This window comes from Poecilia latipinna, unplaced genomic scaffold (assembly GCF_001443285.1).
Source record: "Poecilia latipinna isolate Pla-1442-1.1 unplaced genomic scaffold, P_latipinna-1.0 Scaffold1875, whole genome shotgun sequence".
NCBI lineage: Eukaryota > Metazoa > Chordata > Actinopteri > Cyprinodontiformes > Poeciliidae > Poecilia > Poecilia latipinna.
The window spans coordinates 37,599-45,543 of record NW_015114491.1 but is presented as its reverse complement, the minus strand read 5'-3'; the positions used below and the strand labels follow the sequence as shown (position 1 = coordinate 45,543).

The following is a 7,945-nucleotide window of genomic DNA, read 5'->3' as shown; positions in this document are numbered from 1 at the left end:
CCTCTAGTGGCGTGGGGATGGTAACACAACTAATATAATTACATTACTAAATCAGAATACCAAAAAGTCTTTATTATTTAGTTTAAAATTTTCATTCTCTTAAGAATGTAGAGCTAATTAAATGATTTTAAAAATACCTTAAAGTGGTTCCAGTTTCTCTCAATGGCCAACCTGTTGGAACTGTGGAAAATTTGGGTCGTTCCTGGACAGTCGGCTCAACTTTACTGAAAATATTGACTATATTTTGAAGAACTCTTCTCAGAGACTCTACCTTTTAAGAAGACTTGGTGATCATGGAGTGACCCAACTAGACTCTAGACTCTAGTTGGGTCACCCCTATGTCTTAAAAGTTTTGGGGGAAAAAAAATCATATTTTATTTATCACTACAGAAGGGTTCAGTGAATGTGCATATGGAACTGGTGGGTTCGATAGCACAAAAAATGTTAAGAACCACTGGTCTAGAGTCCTCTGCAAAAATGTTTTCAGTTCGTCTCTCCACCATGGATGTAGAGTAGATGAACCAGTTTCTGCACAGTACAAGGAAAACATTTGGCTGTGGCAGAATAGCTTCACAATGTGTTCAGAATAAATTATTTGGAAGTAAACTTCAAAGGACAGTAATTGATGTGCTTTTAGACCAACCTACTTTATTTCTGAGCTTCAACATTTAACATGCGCTGTCCCTGGAGCCGCTGCCAGTTGTGATTGGTTGAGCACAAGTGGGTCTAATTATTCCTAATCTCACCTCAAACAGAAGTAATTTTACTGGCATTTTACATGTAAGTTTTTTTTTTTCACTTTTCAAAAGATCCTTTGAAATCTCACATGTATTCTTTTAACTTTATCTGCAATAAGGTTTCTCTTTCAATGATGGCTCCTTTCATTCCTTTGTGATAGACCAGAGAGCTAATAGACAACTACATTCCTGCCACAACAACATTATCGGTTTTACTTCTGTAAATCTTTTGCTGTTGCTAAAGTTTACCTCCTATAAAAATAAAGGAAAACTCCTGGGGCTTTAGTGACAACACTGACTGTGGATTGTCTTCAGATTCAACTCAGGAAACCTTTAGTAATCATGGTTGCGCTTCCTTCTTTTTCTTATTTTGCTTGGCCCAAATTCTGTCTCCTTACTCACCTATAAGTTTATTCATTTTGTCTTTGACACAGTCTTGGTGAAGTTGGTTAAATGTCCAGAGTTATTCATTTATTTTTTGTTGTGACCCCCCTGAAAAGTTGTGGCTCCCCATGGGGTGACTTTGGTCTCTTTTTGACACAGACTGCTCTCTTTTTCTTCTTTTTCCAGCTTTCATAGCTCAGTGCACACACCCGCGCAGGGCCGGGTCGGGGTCCTGCCTGTAGACGCTTAAGCATCTTCAGATTTATGGATCTGAGTCCAGTTTTTAAATCTGCTCCCACTATTTAAAACAGCAACAACTCCAGTGTATTTTTAAGATTCTAATTTAGAAATGACAACAGTTTTCCAAGTTTGTTTCAGAGTTATACAGGTTATCAGTTGGATTAAAAACGTCATTTTTTGGTGTTTGGCTGTGAGAAGTGCCGCCTTTGTGGACTGTGCCAAATTTTGTTGTTTTTATTTTCCATTAAGTTACTTTTATTTTGCTACTTTCTTTTAAAAGCTCAACCAAAAATATGTGCACCACGATGTTGTCCTTAAGTAACTGATTCTGAAAATAAAAATGAATATTAAACAGAAATCAAACTATAACAGCTCAAAAATTATGCACAAATTCTCTCTTCACTGGAAAGCTCTGAAATTTCTATGAATAATTAAAAGCTTTTAATGCTTTTAAACACTTCTGAAATCTCTGTCTGTATTCAGAGTGAAGCTTTAAAATCAGATTTTCTTTGAAAACTGCATTGGACGATGAAGCACGTTATCTGCTTTCAGATCAAAGAACAAATAAAGCTTGGGTTCAGACCTCCAAAGTTTCGCTTGTCTGATAGAAATAAGAATAATCCTGAGCTTTGAGAGGCCGTCTTTCAGTTGGATTAGAGCAGCAGATTTACAACAGCCTGTAATCTAGGCTTATTCGTATTTTGTAAATGTCGAAGGTTTTGTGGGTGGTATTTGAATTATTTTTATTTTTTTCCAACAAACCTTTATATTGTTTGTCTCACTTCAGTTTTATAAATGACTGTGTAGCATCTGGAGTTTTCTGTTTTCATGCACAGATTTGATTTTTTAAAAATAAATACAGCATGGACTAAATCATCCTGATCGTAAAGTTTACAAATGTACTTTAATTTCACAGTGAATGCGTTGTTTTTGCCTCAGTTGGTGAGCGTTTTAGTCGGGTCTGTTACAGTAAATTCATAGTGTGAACCGTGAAGCATGGCGGTGGGTGTGTGATAAATCATTCATGTGTAAAATATATTCAAACATTGGTGTATTTATACGACAGATTAAAAAAAAAAAAAAAGAAAGCTCATGAAAGCAGCAGTTTGGAAAGTTCTACCTTGTTAATTATTCATATGATTTTAATCCAATGAAATACCCAGAATATAGATGTGATCCCAATTCCTCCAGTGCTGGAAGTTTTCTGAACTTTGTTTAAACTTTATTTACAGCCATGACCTCAAAAATCTGAATTATTTTCACTAAACACCAATGAGTAATCTTTAGCAGAAAGAAATTGTCTTGTTTGAATGTTTTGGTGATCATCTTAGTTTATGGTTAAGACCAGAAGTTAATACATGTAGTATTTATTTATTCATCTTTCTCTGCAAACATAGATTAATCTTCTACTCAAATGCTTTGAAAGAATTAAATATCTTTTGAAGTCCTTTCATGCTTGAGTTGGATGTCTTTTGTTTTTGGCATTAATTGATTAGGACTGTGTGAGCTGCGGGTCGGCCTGGCTGCCTGTATCTCGCCCTTGTCTCTTCTAAGCAGATTGTAAGTCAACGGGAGGCTGCTGATTTACTGCTGACAGGTTTTTTGCTGATGCTGATCTGCTGCCTGGTGCTGCATAATGAGAATATGTGAAAATTGAAAAAGTCTTATAAGGAAATATGCTTCGCAAGTCACAGTGCATCATGGTTTTGCATAGAGACGGTACTTTGCTTTCGTTCTCATGAAGCATCACGTCCTCTGCTGACTTTGGTTTAAGTTTTGGATTAAAACTGAATCAGTGTCATTTGTTGAAGGGGGAAATTAAAACTGATGTCTCTATTAGTTGGCTTAAAAAATGACCCTGGTGCTACTTTACGGTTTTTCATGAACTTTGTCAACATTTTAGCAACTTTAAGCAGGCTGAGGTGCAGATTTGCTCCAGCACTCAACAGCCCTTCAAGTTCTTATGCTGTAAAAGTTCAACAAAATATTAAAATCACATCTTATTAAAGGTTAACTGATAAGTTTTCCTTTTTATGTTTTATAAAGAGATATCAAGCGACACTTTTTATGTTATGTCGTGAAATCTAAAATGATCATTGAGTCTCACAGTTAAAATCTTGAAAACGTTTCATCTTTAGAAGCTTTGACATTACTAACAAGTATCGTCATGTTTGAATCTTTCTTTGTCATGTTGTGTAAATTATATTAATTTGTGCTGCTCTTTAATCCAATCCAGACAGAGAAGATACACATGCTATGTTTATACACACACGCACACCTACATGAGCTTTTCTGTGTGTAGGTACCTGCATGTACACTACACTGAATTCAGCTGTGATAAATGAAGCTCATAGTTTGAGCAGGAAGGGGAATATATTTCAATTCCTGAAAGGTTTTGATAAATAAGTTAACTGAGGTTTGTACCAATTACTTCTATCTGATGTTATCCTTATGGATTATATAGACGAATTATGAGCTAAAACTGTCCACCGTTGTTCTCTGTGATCTATTTATGTGACTGAGAATCTGGTATCTTGCAAGGACAAGTAAAGAAAAAACATAGATCAGAAATTGTTAGCCACATATAATTATCTTAGCCACTAGATTAATACAATTACCTTACACTGTTACTGCTGCTGCACAAATTTAAAGTAAAATAAAATGGTAAAATTGAATGACATTAAAGCTAACTTAAAAAAAATCTTCATATTGTGACAGTACAGTACGAGACAAATCTGTGAAAAAAATCAAGAAATCAGGAAAAATAAACAGTGTTGACCTATACAATCATCAATTAACCACTTTGATTTTTCTATATCTGTATCGGGACTAGATTAAAACCCGTATGGCTTGACCAATTATTTTTGCTTCTACATCAGATGGAAATATTTTCCAAAGAGTCAGTTCTTAGATGATTTTTTTTTTTTCAAATCTCTCCATTATGTAAATAAACTGATCTACTCACCACTAAGTGTAGTTCACCCAGTTCAGAGGAAAGATTTACTATTTACGGATTTACAGCATTAAAGGCAAAGTTACATCACCTTTATCTGTGAGAAAAGTTAAATGTGCTCCAGGGTAATTAATCCAGCTCTCTAAGCACTCTGAAGTAATTACGGCTCATTTTCCCAGCAGAAAATCTGCACTTCAGCTTTAAGGCTGAGAAGCTCTAGCTGCAGGATTGACTTTAATGTGTGGGATGTTTACTCCAAACTGTGCAAAGATATTGCATTTTTTTTTTTTTTTGTGGAGCATGATCAATGTAAAGCAAATACTTGTCTGTACATTTGTATTAACCTTTAGTCAGATGGCGGAAACTACAGAGTTCTAAGAAACATACTCCATCTTACATAAACTATTTTAAAACTTGTCTTAAGCCAAAGAAGAAAGAACATGGTCTTGTTTAGGTTATTATTACAATGAATGAAATTATTCCCAGATGCCAGAGCAAGAATTAACTGTTGGATAAAGTACAAGGAAAGCATGTTTGCGTCCTCTCAACTCTAGAGTGTGAGAGAAAAAAGGTTTACAATTACCTACTGACTGATAGCATCAAACCAGCCGTTTACTTCACTGAAATCGACTTTTTCCAGGCTTAGACAGTAACAGATAGCTCCTACTTAATCAGTTCCCAAAGCTGTCTAATCTAGAGCTGTTTCAGGTCGAAATCGTGGTATTTGCTGGAAATAAGATCTGAATTAAACTGCTCGTACCGCTGTCGTCTTCTTAAATAAATGAAACGCTGGTTGCCTCAGGAAGCAGCTGGTTTTCTTCTACATAAGTGAAACATACGTATGCATGTGATTTTTGGGTTGCTACCAATGTACTGCTTAACAGCAGCCGTATTACACCCCAATAATAAATTTACACATGCTGGCAAAGACAAGCAAGCACCAAGTTAAGCTCTCAGAATCAATGGGCCAATTTAGGTGGTATTTGGTAAACACTCAGAGCAGCAGCAGTTTGGTAAATGATGCTATTTGCAAAAAGCTGGTTAAACTAGAACAGGAAGCATACCACAGGTTTTGGCCATATGTCTTTGATTACATTGACTGATTGTTTGCCATAGATGGCAGCCACTGCTGGTGAGGATGTTGATAGTGCAAATGTTCATAATTCATTCCTAACTCAATGTGTTTGCTGTGTGTTAGACGCTCCAGCAGTCGTCTATAACTCTTTTCCTTACTTATGAAGTCAGCAAACTAAGCTTCATGCACTTCATATTTAATCCCAATCACTTGTCCTCGTTTTGTGAGCTGAACTTGGTTCTTAACTTTTAATAAAAATCAGTCAAGGTTGGATAACAAAACTGAACTCTTACGAAGACATTGATATTCTATGTTTGGAGAAAGTTTTGGAAAAAAGTTAAGCATTGCATGTTATATGATTTAAATCCTTTTTGAAAAAACTATCATATGAATCATTCAGTGTCTTTGGAGTACAATAAAATATTTCTCTTATTACAGAAATAATGTATCCAGATTTTCTTCAGTTGTATATGCAGGTGTTATTAAATATTAATGATCACTTTAAATTATTTAGAATGCTGCAGTTGTTTAACTGTAATTCTTGTGTTTCCAAGGTAAGGTAGGATCAGGGTAAATTCATTTTTTTCTACTCTTAAGTCATACCAGTGTATTGTTTTTTTTTTTTCTGAAATGAATGTAGGAGTAAATGGGAAGGTTAAGTCACTCTATCAAGGAAACTAGGCTGATACCTTCATGTGTTCAAGGTCCGTGGGCCAAATATTTCCAAATTAGCACCACAAACACTTCGATTTTTGTTACAAGAAAATCACAAAAAGTTTCACAAAATCCTGGAGGGGCTGAAAAGATATTAAATATGATATAATTTTAAGAATTAATTGGTATTTTAACAGTTTCTGAACAGGTTTTATCTATACATTCTGGCACAACCGGCCATTTAAGAGCTTTCAGGATGTTGATTTGGCCCAAAACAAAAATGAGTTGAAGGAGTGTTGACCGCAGCAGTGTGGTCAGTCATACGAAATGTTTCCCTGCACTCGTGGTAAAGGTAAAAGGTAAAGGTAATTTTATTTATATAGCACATTTTCAGCAACAAGGCAATACAAACAAAATGAGCAAAAAAGAGAGTCTAATGTAGATCCGTTTTTTGTTTGTTTTTTTTGCCTTCTACCATATTAGTAAAAAAAACTATTACTACCTCAGTGCCAGGCCTCTGGACATTTCTCTGCTGCCATTGAAGGGAGAGTTTTAGTCTTTATTGCTTGAAAGAAGGCAGAGACTGACTGAGTGAGTGAGTGGAAACTGCTGCAGCTGCTTACCCTTGTTTGAAAGTCAGATAAACTCTGACGTTTCAACCATCAGAAGAAAAAACAAAAAAGCGATTTCCATCATAGGCTGCTTTGAATGCATGTGATGTTTGTTCACGCAAACATCTTAGAAGTTGCAATGATTGTTGCGTAGCCAATTTCAAGGAGCATGTGTGGCATTTTATAGGATGCATTTGTGGAGACGTTGTTATTTCAGGTGAGTCCTCTGTGAAAACAAAAAGCAGCTGGGTTTCATTTGGATTTTTGAAGATTTTTTTCCCTCTTTTATCCAAGAAACTTCTTGAGCTCTAACATGTAGGAAGTTTCAAGGCATGTAACCTCATGTGGGGTCATTAGTCAGTAGTTTGTAGAAGCCTTATCAGCAGGGTGGAGATTTTTCTCCTTTGAGGCAAAGAGAAAAGAAGAGGAAAGCACACACAGTAAAATGGCCTTTTAAGCAGGAGATGCGTCCTGCTTTGAAGGGCTGCTTTCTCTGTTCATTTCTGCTCATCTCAAACCCGCAGGAGGAGGATTTTCAGGCCATCTAATTAGAGAGCGAGTTGTGATGGATTAGCTTGTGTTGCATGCACATGTAGAATAAGAAACGGTTGCACAATCACTAATTTGTGACTAACTTAATATAACAATCAAACTCAGTTGATTAAACCTGCCATTGTTCCCAGACTCCCAGCAAGCTTTGCTGTTTTGCACAGTCGTCTGGACATTTTCCACTTTCTGAAACTGCTTCCTAGGTTATAAAATGATTTGAAAACTAAATAACACACAGTCAATTAATCTTTTTTCTTTACTTGACAAATTCTGAATGCTTTCCAATCCATCATCCCCTGTTTTCCTTTCACTCTTATCAGTTTCCTTCACTTTTTGCATTTTCCTTCTGTGACATATATACTTTTTAAATTGATCTTTTGAGAGAAATGTTGTTACATTTAGGGAGCCATATCAATAGAAGTTATTATTTGCATTTTATCAGCTGCTTTGCTGCTGAAGTGCTGTCAGAAGGAATTTCCTGTCTCTTCAGATTTCACACAGCTCTCATCAAACACAATTTACAAATTCAACATTACTCCTGTCAGGCTCACTTCTCTCAGCTGCTCCCCGTCCTCAAATGAGCTTTAATGCAAACTATGCTGATCATTGTAGAAGTTAATTGAGTTTGACTGTGACAGTTTACTGCCTGATGAATGTGCGGCATTGTCCCCCACCTCCCTTCACTGACTGCTTACTGTTTCACTTTGGTCTGTAATTAAAAATGAAGACATTATTTGGGTTG

At 35.9% G+C, this 7,945-nt stretch overlaps 1 long non-coding RNA gene across 1 annotated transcript; it reads left to right on the top strand.

Moving 5' to 3' along the window:
* Positions 1-329: 329 nt before the first annotated feature.
* LOC106934861 (uncharacterized) lies at positions 330-7,655 on the top strand. The gene is made up of 3 exons (XR_001421783.1): positions 330-457; positions 6,594-6,598; positions 7,646-7,655. It is a non-coding gene; the product is annotated as an uncharacterized LOC106934861 (long non-coding RNA).
* The last annotated feature ends 290 nt before the right edge of the window (positions 7,656-7,945 follow it).